The sequence below is a fragment of the Ranitomeya imitator genome, chromosome 2 (assembly GCF_032444005.1).
Source record: "Ranitomeya imitator isolate aRanImi1 chromosome 2, aRanImi1.pri, whole genome shotgun sequence".
In the NCBI taxonomy this organism is placed as follows: domain Eukaryota; kingdom Metazoa; phylum Chordata; class Amphibia; order Anura; family Dendrobatidae; genus Ranitomeya; species Ranitomeya imitator.
The window spans coordinates 799,263,623-799,275,745 of record NC_091283.1 but is presented as its reverse complement, the minus strand read 5'-3'; the positions used below and the strand labels follow the sequence as shown (position 1 = coordinate 799,275,745).

At 41.9% G+C, this 12,123-nt stretch overlaps 1 protein-coding gene across 3 annotated transcripts in view; it reads right to left on the bottom strand.

Moving 5' to 3' along the window:
• Positions 1-12,123, bottom strand: part of LOC138665851 (solute carrier family 2, facilitated glucose transporter member 9-like) — a 147,546-nt gene that overhangs the window by 66,111 nt on the left and 69,312 nt on the right. The window lies entirely within an intron of this gene.

Here is a 12,123-nt window from a genome sequence, read left to right as displayed (position 1 = left end):
AGAAACTTACAGTAGTGGATATTGCTGAGTGAAAATTGCAAACTGCTGTTGTAGTGACCAGTACATTGCAGTGACCAGTACATTGTGCCCAGATTATGCATCTGGAGACATGCAGCCATAAATTAGATGGGCTCTCATCGATACACACATACTAAACATGTGGATTCTATATGTGGTTTAGGTACACTGTGGGGCTCAGAAGGGAGAGGTTCATTTGGATTTGAGAATGTAGAATTTGCTGGATTTCTTTTGGGGTGTGAGGATTATACTTTTCCAGAGCTTTTGTACTACCAGTAATGTGGAAGCCCCCTGTATTTCCATTGACAGGTGAAGGACCGGAGTGTGGACTTGCTTTTTTGTGGATTTATTGGAAGCTTTTATTGGGAAAATTTTGTGTTAAATGTTTGGGATCACATTTATCCAGCGCTCTACGCTAAGCACTTACTTTGGGGTTTATTATTATTATTATTTATTGTTATAGCACCATTTATTCCATGGCGCTTTACATGTAAGGAGGGGAGGGTTTCCATCTAAATCTCCAACCAACATTCACTATAATGAGGCAGCAGAATTACTCTGGAGTTTGTGCCTCTGTTCAGCGGTGTCCTTCTTTGCAGAAGTGCACAAAACTGTGGCCGATGGCACTTCTATGCACGCCTAAAAAGACGGACACCGCCGGATCAGAGACCAGACAACGTCTACAGTGTCTCCATCTGCCTCATTATAGCGAATCTTCTGCCAGAGTTTCTGTCTGAATCACGTATTTCAGAAATTTACACTGAAACACTAGCGTAAGCGCTCAGCACAGGATAAATGTGCGCCAAGCCTTACTGGGATCTTTGGGAGACAGAATGAACAAAGCAACAGCAAGTGAAGAATTGGTTTTATATATTTTTTTATGTTGTTCTTCTTAAGTGATTAGACGACTTTATTCTTCGGGTCGGTGTGATTACAGCGATACCAGATTGATATACCGTATATACTCGAGTATAAGCCGAGATTTTCAGCCCAAATTTTGGGGCTGAAAGTGCCCCTCTCGGCTTATACTCGAGTCAAGGTGGTTGGCAGGGTCTGCGGGTGAGGGGGAGAGGGCACTGAGGCATACTTACCTGCTTCCAGCGATCCTGGCGCTCCCCGCCTGTCCCACGGTCTTCGGTGCTGCAGTTCTTCCACTGTTCAGCGGTCACGTGGGACCGCTCATTAGAGAAATGAATAAGCGGCTCCACCTCCCATAGGGGTGGAGCCGCCTATTCATTTCTCTAATCAGTGGTGCCGGTGACCGCTGATAGAGGAAGAGGCTGCGGCACCGAAGACCAGCTGTGCGGGAGAAGGAGCCGGACGCTTGGAGCAGGTAAGTATCGCATATTTACCTGTCCACGTTCCAGCCGCCGGGCGCCGCTCCATCTTCCCAGCGTCTCTCCGCTCTGACTGTGCAGGTCAGAGGGCGCGATGACGCATATAGTGTGCGCGGCGCCCTCTGCCTGATCAATCAGTGCGGAGAGACGCCGGGACCGGATGCTGGGAGCTGCAAGCAAGAAAGGCGAGTATGGCATTTTTTTTTTTATTGCAGCAGCAGCAGCAATGGCACAGATATATGTGGAGCATCTATGGGGAAATATGAACGGTGCAGTGCACTATATGGCACAGCTATGGGGCAATAATGAACAGTGCAGAGCACTATATGGGGCACAGCTATGGGGAAATATGAACGGTGCAGAGCACTATATGACACAGCTATGGGGCAATAATGAACGGTGCAGAGCACTATATGGCACAGCTATGGGGAAATAATGAACGGTGCAGAGCACTATCTGGCACAGCTATGGGGCAATAATGAACAGTGCAGAGCACTATATGGCACAGCTATGGGGAAATATGAACGGTGCAGAGCACTATATGGCAGAGCTATGGGGAAATATGAACGGTGCAGAGCACTATATGGCAGAGCTATGGGGCAATATGAACGGTGCAGAGCACTATATGGCAGAGCTATGGGGAAATATGAACGGTGCAGAGCACTATATGGCAGAGCTATGGGGCAATATGAACGGTGCAGAGCACTATATGGCAGAGCTATGGGGCAATATGAACGGTGCAGAGCACTATATGGCAGAGCTATGGGGCAATATGAATGGTGCAGAGCACTATATGGCAGAGCTATGGGGCAATATGAACGGTGCAGAGCACTATATGGCACAGCTATGGGGCAAGAATGATCAATTTTTATTTTTGAAATTCACCGGTAAATGCTGCATTTCCACCCTAGGCTTATACTCGAGTCAGTAAGTTTTCCCAGTTTTTTGTGGCAAAATTAGGGGGGGTCGGCTTATACTCGTGTCGGCTTATACTCGAGTATATACGGGTAGTTTTTTTTACGTTTGGTTGCGGTCACACACTAAACAAGTTTTTGCATCTCCATATTTTCAGAGCTATAATTGTTCCATTTTTCTGCCGATAGTCATGTGACAGCTTGTTTTTTACAGGACGAGTTGATGTTTTTATTGGTACAATTTACGGGGACTTGACATTTTTCGATAATTTCTATTCCAATTTTTGAGTGGCAGAATGAACAAACACCAAGAATTCAGGAATTGCTGTTTTTTTAATTTTTTTAAATGTTCCGTGTGGGGTAAAATTGATAAGGTAGCTTTATTCTTTGGGTCAATATGATTACAGAGATACCACATTAACCCCTCTGTGACCTTAGACGTACTATCCCGTCGAGGTGCCCTGGGCTTATCTGACCCTGGACGGGATAGTACGTCATAGCCAATCGGCCGCGCTCACGGGGGGAGCGCGGTCGATCGCGGCCGGGTGTCAGCTGCTTATCGCAGCTGACATCCGGCACTATGTGCCAGGAGCGGTCACGGACCGCCCCCAACACATTAACCCCTGGCACACCGCGATCAAAGATGATCGCGATGTGCCGGCGGTGCAGGGAAGCACCGCGCAGGGAGGGGGCTCCCTGCGGGCTTCCCTGAGACCCCCGGAGCAACGCGATGTGATCGCGTTGCTGCGAGGGTCTCACCTCCCTCCCTGCTTCCTCCAGCCTCGGATCCAAGATGGCCGCGGATCCGGGTCCTGCAGGGAGGGAGGTGGCTTCACAGAGCCTGCTTAGAGCAGGCACTGTGAAGGCTGCAGCGCTGCATGTCAGATCAGTGATCTGACAGAGTGCTGTGCAAACTGTCAGATCACTGATCTGTGATGTCCCCCCCGGGACAAAGTAAAAAAGTAAAAAAAAAATTTTCCAAATGTGTAAAAAAAAAAAAAAAAATATTCCAAAATAATGAAAAAAAAAAAAAAATATTATTCCCATAAATACATTTCTTCATCTAAATAAAAAAAAAAAAAAACAATAAAAGTACACATATTTAGTATCGCCGCGTCCGTAACGGCCCGACCTATAAAACTGTCCCACTAGTTAACCCCTTCAGTAAACACCGTAAGAGAAAAAAAAAAAAAAACGAGGCAAAAAACAACGCTTTATTATCATACCGCCGAACAAAAAGTGGAATAGCACGCGATCAAAAGGACAGATATAAATAACCATGGTACCGCTGAAAGCGTCATATTGTCCCGCAAAAAACGAGCCACCATACAGCATCATCAGCAAAAAAATAAAAAAGTTATAGTCCTGAGAATAAAGCGATGCAAAAATAATTATTTTTTCTGTAAAATAGTTTTTATCGTATAAAAGCGCCAAACCATAAAAAAATGATATAAAATGAGGTATCGCTGTAATCGTACTGACCCGAAGAATAAAACTGATTTATCAATTTTACCAAACGTGGAACGGTATAAACGCCTCCCCCAATAGAAATTCATGAATAGCTGGTTTTTGGTCATTCTTCCTCACAAAAATCGGAATAAAAAGCGATCAAAAAATGTCACGTGCCCGAAAATGTTTTCAATAAAAACGTCAACTCGTCCCACAAAAAACAAGACCTCACATGACTCTGTGGACCAAAATATGGAAAAATTATAGCTCTCAAAATGTGGTATTGCAAAAAATATTTTTTGCAATAAAAAGGGTCTTTCAGTGTGTGACGGCTGCCAATCATAAAAATCCGCTAAAAAAACTCGCTATAAAAGTAAATCAAACCCCCCTTCATCACCCCCTTAGTTAGGTAAAAATAAAAAAAAAATGTATTTATTTCCATTTTCCCATTAGGGCTAGGGCTAGGGCTAGGGCTAGGGCTAGGGTTAGGGCTAGGGTTAGGGCTAGGGCTAGGGCTAGGGCTAGGGTTAGGGCTAGGGTTAGGGCTAGGGTTAGGGTTGGGGCTACAGTTAGGGTTGGGGCTAAAGTTAGGGTTAGGGTTTAGATTACATTTACAGTTGGGAATAGGGTTGGGATTAGGGTTAGGGGTGTGTCAGGGTTAGAGGTGTGGTTAGGGTTACTGTTGGAATTAGGGTTAGGGGTGTGTTTAGATTAGGGTTTCAGTTATAATTGGGGGGTTTCCACTGTTTCGGCACATCAGGGTCTCTCCAAACACGACATGGCGTCCGATCTCAATTCCAGCCAATTCTGCAACAGTGCTCCTTCCGTTCCGAGCTCTCCTGTGTGCCCAAACAGGGGTTTACCCTCACATATGGGGTATCAGCGTACTCAGGACAAATTGTACAACAACTTTTGGTGTCCAATTTCTCCGGTTACCCTTGGGAAAATACAAAACTGGGGGCTAAAAAATAATTTTTGTGGGAAAACAAAAAGATTTTTTATTTTCACGGCTCTGCGTTATAAACTGTAGTGAAACACTTGGGGGTTCAAAGTTCTCACAACACATCTAGATAAGTTCATTGAGGGGTCTAGTTTCCAATATGGGGTCACTTGTGGGGGGTTTCTACTGTTTAGGTACATTAGGGGCTCTGCAAACGCAATGTGACGCCTGCAGACCATTCCATCTAAGTCTGCATTCCAAATGATGCTCCTTCCCTTCCGAGCCCTCCCATGCGCCCAAACGGTGGTTCCCCCCCACATATGGGGTATCAGCGTACTCAGGACAAATTGGACAACAACTTTTGGGGTCCAATTTCTCCTGTTACCCTAGGGAAAATACAAAACTGGGGGCTAAAAAATAATTTTTGTGGGAAAAAAATTGTTTTATTTTTATGGCTCTGCATTATAAACTTCTGTGAAGCCCTTGGTGGGTCAAAGTGCTCACCACACATCCAGATAAGTTCCTTAGGGGGTCTACTTTCCAAAATGGTGTCACTTGTGGGGGTTTCAATGTTTAGGCACATCAGTGGCTCTCCAAACGCAACATGGCGTCCCATCTCAATTCCTGTCAATTTTGCATTGAAAAGTCAAACGGCGCTCCTTCCCTTCCGAGCTCTCCAATGCGCCCAAACAGTGGTTTACTGCCACATATGGGGCATCAGCGTACTCAGGACAAATTGGACACCAACTTTTGAGGTCCAATTTCTTCTCTTACCCTTGGAAAAATAAAAAATTGGGGGCGAAAATATAATTTTTGTGAAAAAATATGATTTTTTATTTTTACGGTTCTGCATTATAAACTTCTGTAAAGCACTTGGTGGGTCAAAGTGCTCACCACACATCCAGATAAGTTCCTTAGGGGGTCTACTTTCCAAAATGGTGTCACTTGTGGGGGGTTTCAATGTTTAGGCACATCAGGGGCTCTCCAAACGCAACATGGCGTCCCATCTCAATTCCTGTCAATTTTGCATTGAAAAGTCAAACGGCGCTCCTTCCCTTCCGAGCTCTCCCATGCGCCCAAACAGTGGTTTACTGCCACATATGGGGTATCAGCGTACTCAGGACAAATTGGACAACAACTTTTGGGGTCCATTTTCTCCTGTTACCCTTGGTAAAATAAAACAAATTGGAGCTGAAGTAAATTTTTTGTGTAAAAAAGTTAAATGTTCATTTTTATTTAAAAACATTCCAAAAATTCCTATTAAACACCTGAAGGGTTAATAAACTTTTTGAATGTGGTTTTGAGCACCTTGAGGGGTGCAGTTTTTAGAATGGTGTCACACTTGGGCATTTTCTATCATATAGACCCCTCAAAATGACTTCAAATGAGACGTGGTCCCTAAAAAAAATGGTGTTGAAAAATGAGAAATTGCTGGTCAATTTTTAACCCTTATAACTCCCTAACAAAAAAAAAATTTGGTTCCAAAATTATGCTGATGTAAAGGAGACATGTGGGAAATGTTACTTATTAAGTATTTTGTGTGACATATCTCTGTGATTTAATTGCATAAAAATTCAAAGTTTGAAAATTGCGAAATTTTCAAAATTTTCGCCAAATTTCCATTTTTTTCACAAATAAACGCAGGTACTATCAAAGAAATGTTACCACTATCATGAAGTACAATATGTCACGAGAAAACAATGTCAGAATCACCAGGATCCGTTGAAGCGTTTCGGCGTTATAACCTCATAAAGGGACAGTGGTCAGAATTGTAAAAATTGGCCTGGTCATTGACGTGCAAACCACCCTTGGGGGTAAAGGGGTTAATATAGTTTTTTACGTTTTGTTGCTTTTACACAAAAAAAACTATTTTATAGAAAAAATTATTATCTTTGCTTTTTCTGAGAGCTATAACTTTTTAATTTTTCCACTGATTGAGCTTTATGGTGGCTTGTTTTTGCAGGACAAGATGACGTTTTTCAGCTATACTATTTTTATTTACATTCATCTTTTTGATTGTGTTTTATTCCACTTTTTGTTTGGTAGTATGATGATAAAGCATTGTTTTTTATTTTCATTTTTGATGGTATTCACTGAAGGAGCAGGAGCATTACCATACCTGCCAGTCCTGCAGAAGTAAGTTAGTTAGATAATGCACTTGCTAGTGATTGGTGACCCGGATGTCGTCATGACATATCCATGCACCCAAGGTCGTGAAGGGCTAAAATAATAGAAAAAAAAACTATATTGCCAGGTCAGTTTCACCATATAGTGAACATTCTAAATATATAAAACAAAAGTAAAAAAAACTGTGGACTTGCACTATCCGCAAGAGAAAGTTACAAATTGCAGATGTGAAAGATGGTCAGTTTATGCTGAATAGTATAGAAGAACAGTGGGCAGGAGATTTCTATAAATCTCATCCATTTTGCTGGAACTGTAAGATGCTGTGTTTTTGAGGCTGCAAAATTACGCAGCCTCAAAAAGGCACCAAAAGCTCATTGTGGGAATGTAGCCTTCAGATTCCCTGGAATCTTTTACTGAACTCTTTACTGTACCATGACAATGTAATATTAGTGACCTGTACTGCGGCTTTTTACGTGAGGAGTACTGGGTACAAGACTAGGGGTTTAGTAAGATAAGAAACTACAGATGTAAGAGATTTCATTTTTACCCATAGCTTATTGAGCACCAACATATTCCACAAAGATTGCCATTCTTTGCATTGTGAGACATATTGGGGACCGGGACCATCTACTTTTCCTATTTTAGATACATTCGTGCGCTTGAGTCAATTTCATGGGAAGCCAATTAATCTCTTAAAGGGAACCTTTCACCAGGCTCTTCATATATAATGTACGGCCAGCAGCTATAAGCCCTATGTAGCAGCATTTTGTTTTATGGAGAGTACATTGGGGACATATAGGGCTTACAGGTTGCTGGCCCTACTTTATGTGGGAAAACTTGGTGACAGGTTTAAAGGATTATTTCCAAAATAAAAATGTGGTCGTGTAATAATGTACACTTATATTTACGCATTTGCGCCAACATAACTCATTTTTAAATCTGTCCTGTTTTTACATATCACCCCAAAAAAAGTCTCGAGGCTCCATTTACCCTCCAGTTGCCATTGGAACTGTCCATTGCTCCTGGTCCGTCATGCACAGTGCAGTGTCTCTCAGATGCCTGCCTGCATAGCTATTTTCTGTCTCCAGCACTTCTAATGTATTCTACCTTTACAATATACACTATGCTTATGTGCACTGTTTGATCCTGTAAAGTATTCAGTCTCAGAGTGGTGGGGCTAGTCACTAAAACCCAAGAGAGTGAGTGAGGGGGCTGCAGCACTGAGGAAGAGCAGGGTGCTGCGGGATAATCTAGTTTTGGAAGTGTAAGAATGGGATTGCCCATTCAGTTATGTGAAGCTGGATGCACAAGGGGGAAGACAAATGAAAAAAAAAAAAAAAAAAGGTACAAGGAGTAAACTTTAAGTTTAACTTAGTCTGCATAGTAACATTAAGTATGCATTCACTGTTCCATGCAAAAAAAATGCAATTATTGGAGTAACTTTTTGATATTTGATGGAAGTTTGTGGGATAACCATGGTATTCAGAACAAACATTCCCAAACACTGAAGAACATGCAAACTCCGTGCAGTTGTTACCTATGGTTGGATTAAAATCCAGGGCCCCAACACTGCAAAAAAAAAACATTACGAACCACTGAGCCACCCAGTCTCACTATCATTCAATGATATGATAATTACTACATATGGTGCATCAGGAATTGTAAGTTATAATACCATAGGTGCTAATTTATAGTGAATTGGTAACTATAGCCATACAGAAATCTGGTTAATATTTTAAATTATATGATTCTCATGCTGGATTTTTATAGACAAGCATCAGTTATATTCCTCAAGTTGCTGCCTCCTTAAGCCTAATCCTGTGAGCAGGTATATCTCAGAAAAATCATTTGGTCCTATAACTACAATCTTATTAACCGCAATAAAAAATTGTCTGTTTACCATCTGTACCAAAATAAAAACTGGCAATGCCTACCAGCGGTGAAGCTAAAAGCACCTGGGGCCTGACAGATGGCAGACTTTATAGCTCAGAAGTCTTGTGGGAGTGCGATACAGCGATATCATGGCACAGTGCTCCCAATTTAGAAACTGCAAAATAGCCCAATCTGGAGATACCATGATTGCAAAAGAGCAGAGAATAAAGCTGACTGACAACAGCTCCGAGCGAGTCCCCAGAATATTTGAGAAGTTATTCCATAGATTCACTGCTGAGGTTCTACTAAATTTTGCTAATTTTAAATTGCTGTCCTACATAACTTAATTACGTTTTTTCCAAATTCCAAATGTCAGATAATTTGGGTATTTCAGTGACAGATCTCAAAGGGAACCAGTTTGAGTCTCTGAACAAATACCGCCTTTATCTGCTCCTGCGCTGCATTCCACAAACGTGTCTAGCATCTTCTGACCCCAAAAAATAGAATTAGACTTATTGGTAATTCAATTTCTAGGAACCCTCCACAACAGGATATACAAAGAGTTTAAATAGTCCAACCCCTACTTCTTGTCTCCATTGTTTTTATAAAAGGACCACACCAGTATGAATGTTTCAAAATTTATTTACAGCAAACAAATGATACAATGAGATATTAGGATGGGATTACCCAAGTTTTTGTGGAGGGTTCCTAGAAATCAAACTACCGGTAAGCAGGATTCTATTTTTTCTAGTCACATTCCACGGTAGCACCACAGGAGAAATGCCAAAGAATAAATTAATTTAGGGAGGGACAATGGCCTGGAGAACTTTGCTTCCAAAGGCCAAAAACAGTATTAGACAACTGATCTAGCCTGTAATGTTTTGAAAAGGCATGGACCCATTGAGACCTATTACAATCCATATTTTTTTGTTCATCAAAAATGCAATAGCCTTCCAATGGAAGAACCCAAGCCCAGCCACTTTTTTGATATTGTTGACAACATTAATTTGCATAGATCTTATGAGTATAGATTTGCAATTGTTCAGGACTATTTTGATAAATAGGTTTACGGAATGGGCGAAATGGTTGGAAATTTATCCAGAATCAGTGAATTAATGGAATGGTGTGTGCTAGCTCAATTCAAACTCAGATGTATTAAAATTGAGTGTTAATATGTATATATTATATAGAACCTGCTAGGACTTTTTAGTCCTCTCTGTTGTTATGTTCCCTTATCCTACCCTGACACCCTTCTTCCCCCTCCCTTTTTTTTCCTCCCCCTTCCCTTAATATGTATGTTATAATTCAATAAAAAATTATTGGAAATGAAAAGGCATGGACCGAGGAAGAGGTGGCGGATCTGCAGATCTTCTCGATGGAGATGCTTGCCCTTTCAGCCCATGAGACCGATACAGTTCTGGTGGAGTATGCCGTTAACTTTTATGGAGGTACCAATTTTTGTTTTTTGTAAGCTCCACAAATTGCCACATATCTAATTCGCAATTATGCCCTTTGAAGCCTTTTTCCCTTTGTTTTGTCCATAGTGTTGTATGAAGATTTTTTTGGTCTTTTCTCCAGGATTTTGATCTTTGAAGATAGTGAAGGACAGTTCTTCGTACGTCCAGAATATGGAATTTAATTTCTTTACTATTGGACAGGTTTTGACAATAAGAGGGCAACACGATTTAGTTGGACATATGGAACTCTGAAGTCGTTTTAGGTAAAGATGATTGATCCAAGAGAAAAATAATTCTATCATCTAGAGTTCTTAAGTAAGGTTCTCTGGTTGAGAGGGCCTGCAGTTCACCCACTCTCCTTGCTGCCGTGATTGCCACCAGAAAGGCTGGTTTCCAGGACAATTTATCCACATCTGTAACATCTATAGTCTCAAATGGAGGCATTGTGAGACCTTTGAGAACCTCGTTTAGGTTCCAGGATGGCAGCAAATTGGAAACTCATGGTTGTAAATGAGAGGCTGCGATCATAAATCTTCTCACCCAGCAATGGTCTGCTGACTATGAGTTGAGGGATGCAACTTGGACCTTTAAAGAGCTAGTCTTTAGACCCTTCTCCAGTCCACTCTGCAAAAAAATCAAGGATCTGAGCCATGTTCGGATGTAAAGGATCAACGGGGTGGGGTAGAGCCACACCGGGATATGAAGGTTTTCCATATTTTGTTTTAAATGGAGTTGGTTACTGGCTTCCTGCTTCTCTGAAGCATATTTATCACTTTATCCCAGAGACCCCTAGCCCTTAGGATGATGGACTCAGAAACCAGACTGCAAGCTGTAAGGCTTGAGGATCTGGGTGATAAATCAGCCCTTGATGGAGAAGGTTCCTGGTTGATGGAAGAATCAGGGGACCATCTATCCTTAGACTTTTCAGGGTGATGAACTAGCTTCTCCTCGACCAAGGTGGCGCCACTAGAATTGTTTTGGTTTTGTCCTTCCTAATTTTCTGCAATGTTCTTGGCGAGAGAGGAATCAGAGGGAAATCATACGCCAGTTTGAAGTCCCAGCAGTGAAAGAAAACATCTACTGCTAGGATAGTATCCTTCGGGTCTAGGGAGAAGTATTTGCCCACTTTTGCTCTCTGCTGGATAGCAAACAGGTCCACTTCTGGAAGACCCCATTTTCTTGTTAGCATCCAAAATATTTCCACATCTATGCTCCACTCCCCTGGGTGTATCATTTCTCTGCTGAGGAAATCGGCCTGGATGTTGGTGGAACCATTTATATAAAATGCAGACAGGGAGAGCACATGTCGTTCTGCCTAAGCAAAGATCCTGCCTGAAATTACTTTTAAACTTTTGGGTCTCGTTCTTCCTTGGTGGCGTAGATGAGCAAATGTGGTCATATTGTCTAAGTATATTTTTAAAATAGCTCAGTTTACTAAAGTTTACCGCAGCTTTCAGCACTTCCTCTTCCAACTCTCTCAAATTGGAAGAGCAAATACTTATGTCTTGAGACCATATCCCTTGGAATGAGGCACGGGAAACGGTGGCTCACCAGCCTATTCTGCTGGTGTCTGTTGTGACAGTTGATAGGGGATTCTGATCCCAGTCTACTCTTCTGTTTAAGTTTCTTGGATTGAGCCACCAGCTGTGTGAGGCTTTTACTTGTCCCGGTAAGTTGATAGTACCGTCCAAGCAACATAAGATGTGGGTTTGTAAGCTTCTTGTGTGAGCCTGAGCCCAAGCTACTGCCGGGATGCACAAATTCATGGAACCTAGGGCGGACATTGCGAATCTCAGTACAGAATATAGAAGGGATGCTCACTGTAAAAAGGTGCTCTGGAGAAAACAATATATAAATCTCAAAAATAACTCCGGCACACTGAAAAAGTTCCAGGCGAGTAAAGTTTTATTACATTTCAAAAGAATAATGTTTTTTCATTCCATAACATATCCCGCACATGGTAGCCAAACAAGAAAAAAATTACTTGGGTATTAAGGTTCGACGTTTCG